The sequence below is a fragment of the Cherax quadricarinatus genome, chromosome 30 (assembly GCF_038502225.1).
Source record: "Cherax quadricarinatus isolate ZL_2023a chromosome 30, ASM3850222v1, whole genome shotgun sequence".
Classification (NCBI taxonomy): domain Eukaryota; kingdom Metazoa; phylum Arthropoda; class Malacostraca; order Decapoda; family Parastacidae; genus Cherax; species Cherax quadricarinatus.
The window spans coordinates 14,757,486-14,778,272 of record NC_091321.1 but is presented as its reverse complement, the minus strand read 5'-3'; the positions used below and the strand labels follow the sequence as shown (position 1 = coordinate 14,778,272).

The 20,787-nt window shown below is 41.3% G+C and overlaps 1 protein-coding gene across 4 annotated transcripts in view; it reads left to right on the top strand.

Annotated features, from left to right (window-relative positions):
* Window positions 1-1,076: 1,076 nt before the first annotated feature.
* Window positions 1,077-20,787, top strand: part of LOC128692665 (uncharacterized) — a 70,792-nt gene continuing 51,081 nt past the window's right edge. The window contains exon 1 of one of the 4 annotated variants that reach the window (XM_053781933.2): window positions 1,077-1,152. The gene's annotated coding sequence lies outside the window, so the exon portion shown is untranslated. Of the gene's footprint in view, window positions 1,153-5,098; window positions 5,122-7,411; window positions 7,500-14,117; window positions 14,137-20,787 lie in introns of those variants that run through there. The other 3 variants (XM_053781934.2, XM_053781932.2, XM_053781935.2) reach the window with 3 other exon arrangements.

Here is a 20,787-nt window from a genome sequence, read left to right as displayed (position 1 = left end):
GTGTGAATTTTCAATTTCAAGTTGGCTTCCACGTCTGACAGTCGAGGAAGGAGAAAAGCACTAGTGTGTCCTGACAACTAGATGCATACAACTTGGTAGCTTATCTGTGTCATGATTACCAGATGGAGGATCAAGCCTCCATACTCCCTGTACTGCATGCACTCTGGTTTAGCAGGGGTATCCTGGGTATTTTATCAAGCCCTGGTGGGTGTAACATTAAGCGTTTCTTTGATGGAAATGTGTCTACCATCATCTGTTGGCTCAGCCATTCGTTTACACACTTGGATTAGTGCTAGTCCTTGACACAGGTAGTGGAAGTGTGGATTGGTTGGAGCTATGCACAAATAACCCGCACATAAAAGAGAGAAGCTTACGACGACGTTTCGGTCCGACTTGGACCATTGACAAAGTCACACTAACTATATATAGCCGTCCTGCTCCACCTCTGTTAGTGTGACTTTGTCAATGGTCCAAGTCGGACCGAAACGTCGTCGTAAGCTTCTCTCTTTTATGTGCGGGTTATTTGTGTATCGTTCCAGTCACGGTATTGTGCCTTTTTGTTATTTATTGGTTGGAGCTGTTTGAGTGGAGGTATGGGAGTGAAGGTGTGAGCATGGAGGTATGGGAGAAGAGGTGTGAGTGTGTTGGTATGGGAGTAGAGATGTGGAGGTATGAGTCGAAATGGATTTGTGGGAGTTGAGGTATGGGAGGGGGCATGAGGTATGGAAGTATCAGTGAAGGTGGGAGTGGTGTGGGTGAAGTGGTGGTGTGGGTTTAGTGGTGGTGTGGGAGTAGTGGTGGTGTGGGAGTAGTGGTAGTGTGGGAGTAGTGGTGGTGTGGGAGTATTGGTGGTATGGAAGTAGTGGGGGTGTGGGAGTAATGGTGGTGTGGGAGTAGTGGGGGTGTGGGAGTAATGGTGGTGTGGGAGTAGTGGGGGTGTGGGAGTAATGGTGGTGTGGGAGTAGTGGGGGTGTGGGAGTAGTGGTGGTGTGGGAGTAATGGTGGTGTGGGAGTAAAGGTGGTGTGGGAGTAGTGGTGGTGTGGGAGTGAGGTAGGGGGGTTGGAGTGGAGTGTGGGCGCCGGGGAAGCAGACAGGGCCACAGTCGGTGGCTGGGTGAGGATCACGCAGGACACGCTAGCACTGAGTCTTAGGTAGGTAACCGCCCCGCTTGTCCACTTCTATACATACCGCACCTGATCCAAGGAATTGGAGCTACCCCTCAGCTCAACGTGATTACGTATTCCATTCCCTAATACGAGTTTAGCGTTTACCAGTGACAAATTAATAAAATACATACTGGGCAGTGATACTATTTTTCCTCAGGGAGGTGACAAGCCGTTGATGCATAGTGTGTGTATTTGGACTTCTAGTTACATTATTCATACAAATACATTAACGCTAAACTTCCTAAACATATAAATTAACTAGTCATACGAGTCAAGTTCTTACTTAACAGGACTCTTCTGAGTATTACCCCCGCGGTGAAGGTTTCTTGATCCAGAAGATTGTTGCACCTGCTTTTCCCTTCCCTCAGGCGCTATATCACTCCAACGGGTTTACCACTCCCCTTGATAAATTAGACACATGTGCAACTCTTGGGTATCTTTATTGAGGAAACGTTTCGCCACACAGTGGCTTCATCAGTCCATACATAGGAGAAACTTGAAGAACAGGAGGAGAATGAGGTAATCAGTCCCTCAACCTTGAGTCGATGTGTTCAGTCCATCAATCTTGAGTAGAATACTCAAGATTGATGGACTGAACACATCGACTCAAGGTTAAGGGACTGATTACCTCATTCTCCTCCTGTTCTTCAAGTTTCTCCTATGTATGGACTGATGAAGCCACTGTGTGGCGAAACGTTTCCTCAATAAAGATACCCAAGAGTTGCACATGTGTCTAATTTATCAACATATCGGTTCTCTGAACCATTCATCTACAAACCACTCCCCTTGAATGTAATCATCCCAGAACGAAGCTGAGGGTAGCCACAATATGGTGATAGAATTTGTTGCTTATCTGCGATATCTTAAAGGACGTGAATATTAAGGACCTGTAATTAGTTTTGTTTATAATACTAGTTATGTTCTTCCCACGAGGTGCAACTAGCATGTATATAAGCAAATGTAGCTTTGTTAATTATTTAACGAGTTAATTATTGATTCATACATTTTAACATGACAATGTAAACTTTAATTGTATTGCAATCTAAAACTTAGTTCAGTTTGACATAAATTTATAATCGTAGTGTAATTTATGTGGAATCTAAAAAAAATCTTGACGCTCTTTAACTATAATAGGATAGATACACAATCATAAATAATAATTCATGGTTCTTCTTTGTCATACTTTATAGCAATGATTACCAATAAACTTCTAGTTTATATATGGTCTTGCTTTAAATGCAGCATATTAAAACTCAAAATACTACATAATTCATGTCTATTGAGCACTGAATAAGCAGTAGAAAGGCAGCGAGCCAGTGATGTGTGAGCCATATAGGGGTTTCCACAAGGGTCTTTACTCCTGTATAGCCTCGCCTACACTCACCTCGCCCACGCCCGCACTCACACCGCCCACGCCCGCACTCACACCTCGCCCACGTTGTAACGGACACTAGTCTTGCATCACTATCTCCTACTTGGGTACACTAAGCGTAAAAGCCAATGGTTAAAATTATAACCATAATTTTTAAGGGATGGACTAATAAGCCAGCTATAGGCCTCGGTCAGATGACAAAGCTCCAGCTGTGGGTCATCATGTGACTAAGACTCGAATCAGGAAACACTTGTCCTGTTAACATCCAGACAAACCTTAAACTAAGTGCACTACTAATAACGTCTTTATTGAAACGTTTGATACCAGATAGCTACATGAATTGTTTAAGGCTCGAACTTAGAGAATTTAATTGCTTACCAATACCTGCTGTCTGTTAGATTTTATATAACTTTGATATCGTTTTATTTCTGGCTTAATTTAATATACAACATGCTTTAATGCGCAACATGTATCATGTATTTAGGAACACGATCTTGACAACAATCCACACAGTCTTCCACGTATTCCCCAAACTGGGTATGAAGATGCCTCAGATTTATATTTGAGTGGATTAACTGGCTTCCAGTCAAGAAAAAGTTGCCCATTCATAGTGCAGGCCGCAGGGGCTGGGATGATTGCTTTGGCAAGTGAACCCATTCACCAGGTCCCTGCCCCTTCTTCCGTACACACATACATAAAATGTTGCACTCTTCTGTAACTGCTGAATATTTTTGAACGATTTTTTTTTCTTTAGGCTGCAGATGATATAGTTACTCAACAAAAATCGGCTTAAACAGAATCCACATTTATTGCCCAGTCAACCAAGATTCCACCTACTGACTAATGAGAGTGCCAGCTAGATATGGCACCGTCTTCACCACTGCCTAGCATCCACATGGCTCTAAAGCCAGATTTATGGTAGCAAACAGCTAAAAAAAAAAAAATTACTCTGCGTCTGAATATGTTACCGCACTTACGAAATAGCACTATTTATCAACAAACGCTTCATGTTACCGCTAAAACCTTTGAAAATAAACACTTTGAAAAAGAATAATTTCTCCAGTTGTCAATAACTGGCGAAATGAGCAATGAAGTACCTGAACCTGTACTCCCTGGAATGTAGGCGGGGAATGATACATGATTATATACACCTGGAAAATCCTAGAGGGACTAGTACCAAACTTGCACACGAAAATCACCCTACGAAAGCAAAAGACTCGGCAGACGATGCAACATCCCCCCAATGAAAAGTAAGGGTGCCACTAGCACGTTAAGAGACAACACAATAAGTGTCGGGGACCCAAGACTGTTCAACTGCCTCCCAGCATACATAAGGGGGATTACCAATAGACCCCTGGCTGTCTTCAAGCAGGCACTGGACAAGCACCTAAAGTCGATACCTGACCAGCCGGGCTGTGGTTCGTACGTTGGCTTGCGTGCAGCCAGCAGTAACAGCCTGGTTGATCAGACCCTGATCCACCATGAGGCCTGGTCACAGACCGGGCCGCGGGGGCGTTGACCCCCGGAACTCTCTCCAGGTAAACTCCAGGTAAGCGTCAAGTCATAAGATTTCCTAGTAGCACTTCATATGTGAGGAGCAACACTACCTCCAGCAGTTGACTCACATAGTTTCCAGCTTGTTCGTAGTACATTGGATGAATCATACGAACTTTCTTAGTGAATGAGTCAGACGTAGACCTTTTTGTTTGTCTCTTATGACAGTATTTACTAGCTCACGATTAGGAAAGATTGACACTTAAATACACATTCGTTCGGGCTTTCTGTGTTCCAAATATGATTAAGCATATTAATTACGCTAATTTTTAAATGCTAATAGGTTCAGAAATGTACTAAGCTAAGAACAGTGACTATTTATAGTTTGTGTTTACACTGATTTTTGCATGGTTACAAGAAAGTTCAAATAGGTTTGTTTAGGCTTTCGTAGTTTGACCTTGTTTTGTGTCAGTGTAAACATATATTTGTTTAATTAGTATAAAATGGGCATTTACGTAATTATACATGCTGTCGCCAGGAATTCCTAATCGTAAAACAGTTCTGTCACTTTGTCATAACACAGAAGGTAGGTAAAGAGCAAATCATCTGGGGTGTGTGCTACTCTCCTGTTATTGTCTTGTGAAACAATCCTGTTCAGCAGGTCTGCGGAGTTTTTTCTTTTTCTCATAAATATGCGAGTTGACAGGTAAATCTTACAAATTTCCACTTACGTCCATTGTGCATTTATCTTTACTTTTTTTTTCTGCAGGTTACTGTTCTTATGTTATTCCTTTTCAAGTTATAAGACCGGGCCGAGGAGTTGATAATGCCTGGTATATCAAAGCTGGTGCTATTAACATATAACGCTTTTCATATAAAATCTTAAAGTGTTCTATTTGTTATAAATATGTATTTAAAAACTTCGATGTACCTAGATACTGGGGAAATTGCCAAAATAAACTGTTTTTTCTTAAAAACTAAAATATTCCACATTCCACGAGACAGTGGATGTGTTGCTGTAGCTAAGCTGCAGGTAATGCCGATAAGCTTGGGTGAATGTGCAAGGAACAGCTAGGAATAACAATTAGGTAAGATGAATTTTATTACAATATTCAAAAGTTTAAGCTCTGCTCAAGGACTTAAAGTTAGTAAGACACATGTGCATCACTAGCATGAAACGTTTCGCCTACGCTGCAGGCTTCTTCGGTCAACTAGAAGGATGAATGCCAATCTGAAGGCAATAGACGAAGTGTGGAGATAGGAAATCAGTCCCTCAGCCTTGGTAGAAGATAATCAGGCTGAGACTGATTATCTTCCACCAACGCTAGGGATTGATTACCTCAGACAGCCATTTCACTTCGTTTACTGTCTCCGGGACTAATTGATCCTTGTATTCGACTGCTATAGCCTGTAGCACTTTCGAAGCGTTGACTCAGTAAAGATAACTTCAGTAGTGTTACTGTGTGTCGTACTCATCAACTTATTATCGGTAAATAGGTATAATGTCTGTCAGGAAATAGGACAAGTGTTTCCTGACGCGGGTCTTAATCATATGATGACCCACAGCTGGAGCTTTTGGCCATCTGACCGAGGACTTCCGCTGGCTTACTGGTCCACCTCTTTAAAAATCATAGTTATGATTATAACCATTATCAGTATTTATTAATATATGTATCTTATCGGTATTGCATTCGAGATTCAGGTATTTTATTCAAAGAATTTAGTCTTCACAAAAAAAAAAAAAAATGGTTTATATGTTTGCTCTCCATGGATTCATCTTATTAGGTCACTGGTTATATTCAATTCTTTCAACATGAGACGTTGTCGAAAATATTTTATATTTTCTGCTAGCATTACCAACGTCCTGCCGTGTTTACCAATTAGCAACTATCATTAACAGTGTGCTGCCATGTTTATTAATTTTCTATTATAATTAACGGTTTGCTTCTATTACATTATCATTATAATCACGGGGAGCGCTAAACTCGTAGGGTACAGCGCCTGTGGGGGATGGATAGAAGGTATTCAGGCTCATTTCAGGGAACTGGAGCACAGATCCAATCCCCTAGATCAAGGGCCCCTCACCAGCGTCAAGGAACCTCCCTTGAGGGGACTTCTGTGGAAAATGCTGTGTAATTTACTTGGATTTGAAAAGGTTTAATGACTAACCAAAGAAGGATAGAATGAGGCTAAGGATTTTTTTTTTTTTTTTTTTTTTACTGTAGAGACAGCCGCCTGTACTTCCTCCCTTCCTGGTTACCTTCACCTTCCACGGCCACAAAAGTCTGTAGTAAGCGATTTTATGGCCTTCCAGGGATAGTGGCAGCACCAGTATCCTCCCATCTTAATGGCCCCCCCCAAAAAAAAAAAAACTACTGTTAGCATTTTAATAGAACCGCCAGTACGATTTCATATTTAAATTCGTGAGGCTTCGTTTTCTTCATAAGGTAGTAGTTTACCATATATTCCACTGATTTTCTCGAAGATAATGTAACAGTTGAGTATCGTAATGACACTAATAATGTACTAACCGAATAGATTTGCATGAAAACAACATGCAAGTACTCCAGTGATGCATTTTTGGATGTCAGTGTCTTATTGATCTCTAATTGTACAATATTACTCCAGATATAATCTTTCCAAAAAGTACTGTTTCAATACATGTAATGCAAGACAATGGAAGTTAGTCATGGTCACAGTGGTGTCCATGCTAACCTTTTTACGGTATTGTGTCTAAAGATACACTTAGTAGGATGAATCTTATTATTCCAGTATAGTACAATAGATAAATACACTTGCCTGCAAGTTGTAGGACTGGCTTGCCATGGGTTCGAATCCTCCCTACAGTGAGCTGTTTAGAATCAGACTAAAAATAAGGAGCAAAATGTAAATTATTTCCTATGTTAACGTCTTTTATTATATATTTATATTTTATTATATATTGCTTTCATTTATATTTTTTATTTGCATATTCTTGCTTTTTATATATTTTTCTATACATTTTTAATAGTTTTTCTTAGGTATTTAGCTGCATATAATTACATTGTCGTTCGTGTATTCGTTATTGAACTTGGTCTCTGTAAGCCAGTCATGTCTGTCTTCAAGAAGAGAGGGATGTCTGGTGGTGGGTATGCTTGTGAAGTCAAGGACACTGCGGTGTGACGACTTTTGAATCTAACCAGAAATATATTCGGAGAATACGTAATGACTTTTGCCATTTCTTTGAGAAAGTTGGTGAAAAATCTGGCATTTTGTGTATTAAAAAAATGAAGTCAGTTTGCTATAAGAGTAGTCTTGGTAATTTCTGGCAACGTCCCCTCGATCCTCTCTCTTCACTCTTCGCCATCTCTCCTTCACCCTGTCTCCGCCCATTTTCCTCCCCTGACTAAAACAAGAAACATCACTCTCACTCGGCTCCCTGGCGTTACACATCATTCTTATTCTACGTGTGTGAATATACTTGCATGTGAGTATATGGAGGATCATTTTTTCTGCACTTCTAGAAAAATCACCAGATTACATGTTCAATGTTGCCGTTGACCCCCATGACTGGGGCGAAGCAAGAAGTAATAGACAGTAGAGTGTACTTCAACAGATGCGCATGTGGGATAGCCGCTAGCCTTATGGCAGGTCAAGGCAGAATGACTGTTGGCTTTCCAGTTGAATTCAGTGATTTGAGTGTGAGACTTTACAAGTTACAATTTTTTTTCATTTAAACAAAATATGTATCTCATCCACTGTTATAGTTTGTATTTCATTCCTCCGTCCGTCCGTCCGTCCGTCCGTCTGGGCATCACCTCCCGGCCTAAACCAGCAACTCTGGTCCAAGAGTATAAATAGTTGAGAGCGATAATTGCTCAGCTGGGTCAGTCGTCGTCCCTGGCTAGATGGCCAGTTAGTGTAGGTCAGTTCCTCTACCTTCTACCTCATTACCCAACAATTATTACCACACTGTAGACAACGAGTTAATGTAGATCGCTCCTTGCATCTGTTGTCTGTCCAGCTCCTTGATGCTGATGAGGGGCTCTTGATCTAAGGAATTGAATCTATGCTCCAATTCTTATAATCAAGCCTGAATGCTTCCCATCCCCCCAGACGTTATATGACCCCGACGGGTTTAACCCTTCTCCCCCATGAAATGTATCTATCCAACAATTTTATTAAAATACTGTAGGGTAGTCCATTAGTTAAGGGCTCTCTACCTGCCTCTCATTATACAAATTCAAATTTATTCTCTATAAGGGTTACAATGTGGGGTTTACAGGTTTTGGGTATTGTGTGGTTTACATGTTATAAAATACTAATTACAGAGGGGGCCACTAGGACACCTAGCCTGGCTAGGCATTTCGAGCAGACTTAGATTAATTCTTAACATTAAATCCTTACAGATTATGATAATAAGGCTAAGTGACTACATCATAATTTGTGAGTTTAGCAATGTGAATGCTTTTGTTTTGGCACAATACAAAGTGTCTATATTGGAGTATCATAGGCAAACTTATGACTAGTTAGAATTTATTATTTTAAAATTAAGATTAGTATTTCTGGGTTTATAGTCAGTGGGTGAGTGAGTGTAATTGTGAACCACCAGGTGGGTATCATGTAGTTAGTTGTCGGGGTGGATCAGGGAGATAAGATGTTTTCTAACTGTAGTTTTGAAAGTGATGAATGTGTCTGCAGTTCTAGAGTTTTCAGGTAGGGTGTTCCAGATTTTAGGCCCTTTGAAATACATTGAATTTTTGTAAAGGTTTAGTCGAACACGGGGAATGTCAGAAATGGTTGTGTCTGGTGTTATGCCTGTGGATCCTGTCACAACTGTCAAGAAAGCATTTTAGGTCAAGGTTAATATTGGAATTTAAGGTCCTGTAGATATAGATTGCACAGTAGTAAGTGTGGATGTTCTGAACAGGGAGTAAGTTTAGATCTATGAAGAGGGGGGGGGGGGTGTTGCCAGGGATGGGATTTAGTGATTATTCTTACTGCGGCTTTTTGTTGGGTTATTATTGGCTTTAGGTGTGTTGCTGCAGTTGAACCCCAAGCACAGATAGCATAGGTGAGGTATGGATATATAAGTGTGAAATTTAGGTTGTTGTCGAGGTATAGGCCAAGGAATTTGCCCTCATTATGTCTGGCAATTAGAGTGTTGTCGATCTTAATGTTAAGTTGCGCAACACCTGCTCTGCTACCAAACATAATATAGTAGGTTTTGCCAGTGTTAAGTGTAAGTTTATTGGCTGTCATCCAAGTCGATATTTTGAGCAGCTCCTCGGTAACAATGGTGTTGAGGGTGGCAAGATTAGGGTGGGAGATGACATAAGTCGTGTCGTCAGCAAAGAAAATGGGTTTCAGGTGTTGGGATATGAGGAAGAGCAGGGGTCCAAGGACACTTCCCTGCGGAACTCCAGTATCAAGTGGCCGTATTGATGAGGCTGTGTCTTTAATGGTGACATACTGATACCTATTAGAAAGGTAGGATTTAAAATATGCAAGTGCATGGCCTCTTATACCATAATGGTCAAGTTTGTGGAGTAGGATGCCGTGGTCTACTGTGTCAAACGCTTTTCTTAGGTCAATAAAAATTCCTAATGGATATTCCTTATTTTCCAATGCTGTGTAAAGCAGGTCTAGCATTTTTATAATTGCATCATTAGTGCTTTTATTTTTCCTGAATCCAAATTGGCAGGGGTTGAGTATGTGCACGAGTTTCTCGAAGATTTTGGATAGCAATGGTAAGTTTGATATTGCCTATAGTTGTTTACGTCTGTAGGGTCACCATTTATGTATTGATGTAACCCTTGCTGTCTTGAGTAGTGTCGGGAAAGTGCTAGTTTCTAGTGACTTGTTAAAAGTAATGTAATACCATGCGAAAGGACATGGCCTATATACTCCTGTCATGATAAACAACTTACACAGTAACGTATTCATAACGTGTAAAAGTGTTTACGTAATTTATTCCGTGTAAGTTACAGAGCAAAGTTGGAGCCACATGTGGGCTACAACCTTCATATGGCCAGTTCATTAGTTCATTGGTACTGTTGTGAAAGTTTGTTACCAACGAAAGCTAGTCGAGGAATGAAGGATCGGCTGTAGAATGATTTCCCTGGGCAACCCATTTCTTAAATTACATAGTTTTTGGCTCGTTTGGCAGTGCGTTCTGCTCACAACTAAAGGATCAAGATTCGAACCCCGGACAAATGGAAACGCTGGACATGTAATCCTAACACCTTTTCACCTAGCAGTAAGTAGGTACCTGAGTGTTAACTAATTGTTGTGGACCGCCATCTGTGGAAATGGATCAAGGACCCTAACGGAAATAAGGTAAAATTATTTGCTTTCTTGGGTTACCGTACTAAGGCAGGCAAAATTGCAGACCTGGAGAATGTACAGAGAATTTTCACTGCGCGCGTAAGTACAATATCTATATTGCTGGGAAAGGTTGAAGTCCCTTGACCTATACTCCTTGGATCGCGGGGGAGAAAATCTTAAGAGGGACTAGTCCCAAATCTGCACACAGAAAGCACGCCCTAATAAAGCAAAAGATTCGACGGGGGATGCAACAATCCCCCAATGAAGTGTCAGGGACCCAAGAGTGTTCAACTGCCTCCCAGCATAAATAAGGGGGATTACCAATAGACACTGGCTGTCTTCAAGAGGGAACTGGACAGGCACGTAAAGTCAGTACCTGACTAGGCGGGCTGTGGCTCGTATGTCGGTTTACGTGCGGCCAGCAGTAACAGCTTGGCTGATCAGGCCCTGATCCACCGCGAGGTCTGGTCACGGACCGGACCGCGGGGGCGTTAATCCCCGGAACCTCCTCCAGGTATACCCTGGGTATAATCGAAAGAAAATCTTCAGTTATCTTATGCATTAAGGTACGTTAATTTCTGAACACTAAACCACCTTCAAAATTATTTTTTTTTTTTAGGTTGGGTTAGATTACGTTAATTTAACCCTAATAAACTCGTATATACCTTTTAGTTGACCTCATTAAGCAGATCACATGAACCTCAAGATAACTTTTGACACTTCAATCCATTAAACAATTGGAAATAATATGCCTATTATCCCCTCAAGGGAGGTTCCTTGACGCTGGTGAGGGGCTCTTGATCTAGGGAATTGGATCTGTGCTCCAGTTCCCTGAATTGAGCCTGAATGCCTCCCATCCCCCACTTGCGCTGTATAATCCTACGGGTTTAGCGCTCCCCCATGATTATAATAATATGCTTATTATATACGTTAGTTAGTTTAATATGTTTATTATGCACCCCATACCCATCCTGTGGGCGGTAGTCAAAAGATTACAGAGGTACATAATTGGTCCAGGGACTGGACTCCAAAGTTTTGATAGCTGAGCAAGTTACAGAGGTAATGAACTCACAATTTACAAAGATAATGAACTCACAATTTACAAAGGTAATGAATTCACAATTTACAAAGGTAATGAACTCCAGGTAAGTCTGGTCACAATCATGACAAGTTACAAAGGTATTTACAGATTACAGAGGTACGTAATGGGTCCAGGGACTGGGCCCCCAAAGTTTTGATAGCTGAACTAGGTACAAAGGTAATGAGCTCACAAGTTACAAAGGTAATGAATTCTGTAGAATGGTTACTTACGTTTATACTTTGGCTACAATCATGAACAAATTATAGAGTAATGAGCAATTCACACTTCGGTGTAGAGACGGTCGCCTTGAGAAAGATAAATTATTATTATAATCAAGGGAAAGCGCTAAACCCGTAGGATTATACAGCGCCTGGGGGGGGGGAGGATGTGGAAGGCATTCAGGCTTAATTCGGGGAATTGGAGCACAGATCCAATTCCCTAAATCAAGAGCCCCTCACCAACATCAAGGAACCTTCCCTGAGGGGTGAGAAAGATAAAGCCATAGTGAATCTGCCGATAACTGCCCCTCTTGTGGTGCAATAGTTGTTTAGTTATCCACGGAGCTAGGACAGGTTAGGGTACCAGAGAACGCTACATTCCAGTGAAATATAATGCCCAACACCACCACCTCATTTCTTCTCCTCCTTCCCTCCTCCATCCCCTCCCTCCCATTCATCGCCTCTCACAAACTTCCTCCCCCCCAACGCCCCACCCTATATCCCCCTCGCCCATCCCTTCCTCCCTCCCTCTCTCCCTCAGAAACAAGTTGAGGTCCAAGGTGACACTGCCACAGACCACTCGATAGAGTTGGGGTCCAGGGTAGTAGCGTGTTCGGTGCAGGTGTTAGGTCTCCCAACACTTGCTGCACCTACATACCTAGCAGTAAATAGGTACCTAAGAGGACCAAAGGACCTCAGTGAAAATAAGCCTTTTTCTGTTCTTTCTTCTCCTCCATCCTTGCTTACTCTTCCTTTTCTCTTCTCAGGTTAAGAAATGATATGAAAGACGGTGGAGATGAGACTAGAAGGTGAAAGTTACAGAGAATGAGACTAGCAGTATACGTAATGAATTGTTGATTGCAGCCTAAGTGAGAGTAATAGGCTCACTTGGTACTGGTATTGTCGACCAGCACCACTCCAGCTACTGGTAGTGCACCAGCTATTGGTACTGTCGACCGGTACCACTCTGGGTACTGGTTTATCGATCATTATTACCACTCAAGGTACTAGTAGTATAGACCGATCCCACTCTAGGTACCTGCATTGTCGACCAGTACCACGCCAGCTGCTGATAGTGTCAGGGTGTGAGACAATTTTACTCATTAAATAAATGCGATTAACATGAGAATGAAGTAGACAGAGGCGTCACCAAGGTGTGAAGTAGAGATAGGCTTCACCAAGGTGTGAAGTAGACAGAAGCTTCACCAAAGTGTGAAGTAGACAGAAGCCTCACCAAGGTGTAGACAAGAGACTTCACCAAGGTGTAAAGTAGACAAGAGGCTTCACTAAGTTGTAGACAGGTTTCACCAGGGTGTTAAGTACAGGCTTTACCAAGTGTAAAGTAGGCGTAATCATGGTGTGAAGTAGGCTTCACCAAGGTGTCAGGTAGATTAGTTTCAAAGTGTGAAGTAGGCTTCACTAAGGTGTGACGTAGACAGAAGCTTCACCAATGTGTGAAGGCACACTACCGCACAGTTGATCGAGACCATGACTTTTTTAATTATTATATACAAAATATTGTGCACGTGTTTTTTTTTCCGAATGCATAAACCTTTCCATTCTTCTTCATAATTTATTATTATAGCGAACGGGAAATGGGAGTTAATCAGGTTTAATATAAGGGAGACAGGGCACCTCTCTTCAAAGACTGGTTAAATCGTTTCACTTTCGTTAGCGTTTTTTTCCGTGAAAATGGGGAAAAACTGCAGTAGGCAGAACTGAAATTTTTCAATATATTTTATCTCCCAGGGATTGAGGAACTTTTTTCATACCTGGAATTTACCTGAAGAGAGTTCCGGGGGTCAACGCCCCCGCGGCCCGGTCTGTGACCGGGCTGGTAGATTTCTGAATTTGATTATTGAACATCATACGCACGGTTCTCATGTTGTAGGACATTTACTGCTGTAGTGGTGTCTAGAGCCTGTAGGTGGAGCTAATTGAGTTTGGAACCAATATCTGTTTGAGTAGACTAGCCAAGCCTTCTTGACGTGGTAAAACGAGGTGATTTGTTAAGAATACAAGACATACCCGTAGGTTACCTATAGTAACCGCCCCTTCCCCCGAGGTCTGGTCCAGACCAGGCCTCCTGCTTGCTGGCCTTATCGATCAGGCCAGCAACCAACATATTCACCACAACGTATCCAGCCCAACGTATTCACCACAGCCTGGCATCACTTGAACTGGTTTGAGGAATCTGTCGAGAATACAAGACCTTTTGTAATTTGTATGAGGTGTCTGTTAAGGTATTGTTGAGAATAAATTATCTTTTCGTAATTTGTTTTCATAGGAGAGAGAGAGACGGGAGGGAGGGACGGGGGGTGGCATAATTATAGGTCTTATAAGGCAGTTGAGACTTGGCTTAAATATAGGTCTTTTAAGGCAGTTGAGACACCTGAGAGCAGCCTAGTGCAGTAGTGTCGTCTGTCTCGAGCGTTGTTGGATGTAACCTTACATGTCCACCTCAGCCCCTGTGACCTGGGGTACAGTATGGTACATCTGTGAGTATGTTTCGCTTTAGTGATTCTCCTATTAGGGGTTTGTGCCTTCATTGCTTAACTATGTTAGTCAGTGGTGAAGAAAAGACACCATGCCGAACAAAACTGTGTTTGGACAACATTTCGACCTATTAATGATCTTAATAATTGATCAAAACGTTGTTCCAGCGAAAGCTTTTTCTACAGTGTCTTATCCTAATTGTTGTTGATAGCATACCCTTTAGTTTCAATATGTTAATTAATATGAAATAATTCACACTCAGCGTGCAGTTGCTCTAGTTCCATAGTGACTTTCATCTGAGCCTTCAGCCTCTTGTATCTGTGCTAGGCTGATCCACCTTTCTTTGTAATATATTCTCACTCGTAATACGAACTGATCGAGTGTACCTGCCCGCCTATTGAGCATCTGTGAGAGGTTAATATATCTTGAAACAGATACAAAGGTCGTTTACTGCCCTCGTGTAATCAGTAAAGCATTTAAATTACTTGGAACTCCTCAAATTCCTAGATATGTACTAGCTGCCAGACAACATCTGGAGTGAGAAACGTAAAATAAACCCTGTGAAAGGTAGGAACACCGTGGACATAATAAGGGAACGTATTAACATATGCGATACCACTTTTTAACATCTGGCCAGAAGATATCAGAAACAATGCTGGATTAAGTATAGACGTCTTGAAGATGAAACTAAAAAAAATTGCACCGGATCAGACTGACTGATATGTGGGCCAGTGGGCCGTCAGCAGCAACAGTTTGGTTAGTTGGGCAAGCATTATATAAGCCTAACCCAGGGTTGGGCTTCGAGAGTAGGAAAGCTCTAAAGTCCGTCAAAGGTATATCAAAGGTGAGATATACCTCAGTCACGTCTCTGAAGCCGGAAAATTACAGTAATTTTCTGTGGCAATTCATTCATTCTCCCGTGCACTGTACTTCCGGTCTGTATATTATGATTGTTTTGTATAAATAAGGGAAATTTCTGAACGGTGTTAGTGAGCCTTTGATAGGTTCAAGGGAGATTTTTTAAGGGTATTCGTAAGATGAGTAACATGATGTGTTCGGTAGTTAACTGATATACTGATGGATCACTGGTTTTTATGTCTTTAAGATAGAACAAGATTTGGTTGATTGAAGCTTAAGTATAGGTAGTAGGTAGTATAGGTAGTAGATTTATTTAGTGTAGTTATTGAATGTGTGTGGTGAGTGATGGACAAGTTTCAAAAGAATGGTTTGACTGAAATTAACGTAAAGGAAGCTAACAATATATTTTAAGCTCACAACTTAGTTCATCAGTTTGCAACCGACAAGTATTTTGACACGTTTCTTTACGTTCTGAAAGTAAACTTGTTTTTGCATTTTGAGATTTTAGAGAAACGTAAATATATACGCTACGTTTTCTACCCCTCTCTTGTGTCTCCAGGTACTGGTAGTATGACCAGTGTGGTTCCAGGTTTACCTGGAGAGGGTTTCGGGGGTCAACGCCCCCGCGGCCCTGTCTGAGACCAGGCCTCATGGTGGATCAGGGTCTGATCAACCAGGCTGTTACTGCTGGTCGCACGCAAGCTGACGTACGAACCACAGCCCGGTTGGTCAGGTACTGACTTTAGGTGCCTGTCCAGTGCCTTCTTGAAGAGAGTCAGAGGTCTATTGGTAATCCCACTTATGTATGCTGGGAGGCAATTGAAGTCTTGGGCCCCGGACACTTTATTGTGTTGTCTCTGTACTCGTGGCGCCCCTACTTTTCATCGGGGGAATGTTGCATCTCCTGCCGAGTGTTTTGCTTTCGTATGGAGTGATTTTCGTGTTCAGGTAGTAGAATTATTAACCTGTTTCATTCTGGGTATCGGCAAACTCTTGCAGTAACTGCTGGACTGAGTTTTCATGTCTTTTTTTTCTTTAACCCGCTCACAGTACAAAGAAACGCCAGATAATTATATATATATATATATATATATATATATATATATATATATATATATATATATATATATATATATATATATATATATATATATATATATATATATGTCGTGCCGAATAGGCAGAACTTGCGATCTTGGCTTAAATAGCAACGTTCATCTTGCCATATAGGACAAGTGAAAATTTGTGTATGCAATAATTTCGCCAAAATCATTCTGAACCTAACGAAAAAAATATATTTCACTGTGTTTGTTTAGTATTAAATTACTGTAAACAAATCTAAAATATATTTAGTTGGGTTAGGCTAAAATAAATTGTTCTTGTTATAATAAGGTTAGGTAAGTTTTCTAAGATTCTTTTGGAGCAAAATTAAAAACTTTTACATTAACATTAATGAAAAAAATATATCTTTAAACGTATAAGAGAAAATTTTAGAAAGGACTTAATTTTAAATGAGTTCTTGCTAATTGACCAGTTTTACATATTCGGCACGACATATATATATTGGGGGAGGAACCTTTGGTAACTGGGATCCAGTTCGTACATGTGCATTACATATATAGTGTTTCACGTACATGTGTGTTGTCTTTATTGTACGCACACCGCGTGTCCATGTGCATTCACGTACGTACTATACATATACCTGGAGGTTATTCCGGGGATCAACGCCCCCGCGGCCCGGTCCATGACCAGGCCTCCCGATGGATCAGGGCCTGATCAACTAGGCTGTTACTGCTGGCCGCACGCAGTCCAACGTACGAGCCACAGCCCGGCTGATCCGGCACTGACTTTAGGTATCTGTCCAGCTCTCTCTTGAAGGCAGCCAGGGGCTTATTGGCAATTCCCCTAATGCTTGATGGGAGGCTGTTGAACAGTTTTGGGCCCCGGACACTTATGGTGTTTTCCCTTAGTGTACCAATGGCGCCCCTACTTTTTATTGGGGGCATTTTGCATCGCCTGCCCAGTCTTTTACTTTCGTAGGGAGTGATTTCTGTGTGCAGATTTGGGACCATTCCTTCCAAGATTTTCCAAGTGTAGATTATGATATATCTCTCCCTCCTGCGTTCCAACGAGTACAAGTCAAGTGCTTCCAAGCGTTCCCAGTAGTTAAGGTGCTTGACAGAACTTATACGTGCAGTAAAGGATCTCTGTACACTCTCTAGATCTGCGATTTCACCTGCTTTGAATGGAGATGTTAATGTACACCAGTATTCCAGCCTAGAGAGAACAAGTGATTTGGAAAGGATCATCATTGGCTTGGCATCTCTCGTTTTGAAAGTTCTCATTATCCATCCTATCATTTTCTTTGCACGTGCGATCGTGGCACTGTTGTGATCCTTGAAAGTGAAATCCTCAGACATTACTACTCCCAGGTCCCTTACATTATTTTTCCGCTCTATTGTATGGCCGGAGTCAGTAGTATACTCTGTTCTAGTTATTATCTCCTCCAGTTTTCCATAACGGAGTAGTTGGAATTTGTCCTCATTGAACATCATATTGTTTACCGTTGCCCACTGGAAAACTTTGTTTATATCTTCTTGGAGGTTAACCGCGTCCTCAGCAGATGACAGCCTCATGCAGATCCTAGTATCATCCGCAAAGGATGATACGGTGCTGTGATGTATATCTCTGTCTATGTCTGATATGAGAATAAGGAATAAGATGGGGGCGAGTACTGTGCCTTGTGGAACAGAGCTCTTCACTATTGCAGCCTCCGATTTAACTCTGTTGACCACTACTCTTTGTGTTCGATTTGTTAGGAAGTTGAAGATCCATCTCCCCACTTTCCCAGTTATTCCTTTAGCACGTATTTTATGGGCTATTACGCCATGATCGCATTTGTCAAATGCTTTTGCAAAGTCTGTGTATATTACATCTGCATTCTGATTTTCTTCCAGTGCATCCAAGGCCATGTCATAGTGATCCAGTAGTTGTGAGAGGCAGGAGCGACCTGCCCTGAACCCATGTTGCCCTGGATTGTGCAGATTTTGGGAATCCAGGTGATTTGCAATCCTGCTTCTTAGCACTCTTTCAAAGATTTTTATGATGTGGGACGTCAGAGCTATTGGTCTATAGTTCTTAGCTAATGCTTTGCTGCCACCTTTATGGAGTGGGGCTATATCCGTTGTTTTAAGTGACTGTGGAATTTCACTCATGTCCAAGCTCCTCCTCCATAGTGTACTTAGGGTACGCGAGAGGGATTTCTTGCAGTTCTTAATGAAAACAGAGTTCCACGAGTCTGGGCCCGGGGCTGAGTGCATAGGCATGTTGTCAATGGCTTTTTCGAAATCTATCGGAGTTAGGGTAATGTCGGAAATCTGGCATACATTTATGGAGTTTTGAGGCTCATTCATATGACACTTAATATCACACATATATACATACGCTATCAGGTTTTATAAATATACACATACACATACTAACACATGAAATACACATTATCAAATTGCTTGAATTCAACCCCCAATGAAGGCAAGGTCAGGAAGATTTGGGGAAGGAAGATCAGAAACAAGGTATAGACTAGGGTGATAGAGGCAGCAGACATACCTACGTGTGAGCACAGTGGCCAGTATATCGCCAGAAGTTCAGCATGAACCGAATAACTTCTGCAGCCAATGCTCGCCTGCCAAATCTAGAAGTAGTCTTCAGGAATCTCAAAACAGAATCATTCTTGGAATATGCAGCATCCGTATTGAACCCGCACCTCAGAAAGAAACGTTTAAGAAACTGGAGATATTACAGAAGGATGCAACAAGACTTGTTCCTGAGTTAAGGGATATGGACTACTAGGAAAGGCTAAGGGGACTGGACCTAACAACATTGGAGGACCGAAGAACCGGGGAGGACGTAACATACAAAATACTCAGGGGAATTAATGAGGTAGAGAGGGATAGGCAGTTTGAGAGGCGAGAGACGAGAACTCGGGGACACAGTTGGAAATTAAAGGCACAGGATGTTAGGAAGCATTTCTTCAGTCTCAGAATGGTCGGGAAGTGGAAGAAGCTTGTGAGGAAGTGGTGGAGGCAGGTTCCACACATAGTTAACGTGCCACTCTCCTGAGTCACTCCTCTTAGCCTCGCGAGGCCTATCTTACCTGCTCTTAAGAGGTAGAAGCTGGATTTGTGAGTACACGACTATGTGAGTACACACACACACACACATACGCCTTTACCCATTATTACTATATTATAATATTTCGCAAAAAGTTATTGTAAGTAATTATAGAGAGGGACAATTGACAAGTATCAGGAACAGGATATAATACAAATAATAAAGGAAAGTAACCTGTAATAAGAAAAAAAATATTTAGAAGCAAATGTTTACATCAAGCATTACAGCGAGGCGGTGTCAGTACGCCGCCGGCAGTAACAGCCTGGTTGATCAGACCCTGATTCACCATGAGGCCTGGTCTCAGACCGAGCCGCGGGGGCGTTGACCCCCGAAACCCTCTGCAGGTAAACTCCAGGTAAACACTGCTTTGCTCTAATGCTGTAATTGGTCTAAAATGACTGGTATTCGTTGTAATATTTAACAGCTTCAAAAATAGTTTTTCAGTAGTTTAGTGAAACATGGTCAGTGACTGTGAAGGAAAGACAGGCACAACACTTTAACTGAGACAGGACTTCGTTCTGGAGAGGCTTATCAAGGCATGACTTGATGAAACCTCTACACAGCAAAGATAAATAAAGCTCTACAATGAGCGAAATGTTGACACAGTAAAGATAAAGCTCTACACGGAGCGAAATTTGACACAGTTTGTTCTGCAACATGTATTTGCTTGACTATCATTGGCAGCACCACAACTTGCAACCAAGTCAGTGACTAGCCTAGTTTATGTACTCTGCTCCCGGGTACACAGAGAAGAGTTATTTTAAATAAAGAAAATTAGTCATTGAAATATTAAAACAGGATTGAAAATAAAATAAACTATTGCTTTTATTAATTTATTTTTAGCTATTAAAAAATGTTAAATGAGACAATGGTGTTATTTTTTAATGTACTGCAAAAGAAAGTATAAAATTTTTATAAATATGGGGAAGGAACCGGAGACAGTTAGGTTTGATCTGAGGAATTTGAGCCTCATGTCCCCTTCAAAGGGGAGAGGGCCTTGATGCTAGTGACGGGCTCTTGATCCACAAAATTGGAAGCATTTTTACCTTTTCTCAGCTCGAACCTGATTATCTCCCGTTCCTTAGAAACTGTTATCTTTGAATTTATTTAATATTTCTTTGCTCTATCTCCTGATGTTTTGTTGCAGATTTTTACCGCTAATTATATCTTGCATCCTATCCTGTGTAACTTTCATTTTGTACTTTCTAATCAGTTGCATATTGCATCGTCTGCTGCATGTAGATTTCTGTTTTTCCTTCTTGTTGTATATTGCGTAGTTTCAGTGCTGAATATTGCAGTTTCGTTGCTGAATATTTTAAAGCTTCAGTACTTAATATTGCACAGTTTCAGTGCTGAATATTGTGTATTGTATAGATTTCATCTGGAATCGATTAAATAATCGATTCCTGAATGCAGGAGTGCCAGACAAGTGAGATGGGATTTTACTTTTTCTAAAGTTTTCCGGGTACGAACCGATACTACATAGTTTCTTAATTGTCAGTCCCCATTAACGAGCTAGTTATCACTTGTTAAATTACTGGTAAATACAAAGATAATAAACATAAACATTGCTAACAATAATGGAAGTAATAACGTTACGTTTTGGTAGTAGCGGTCGGGTGTGT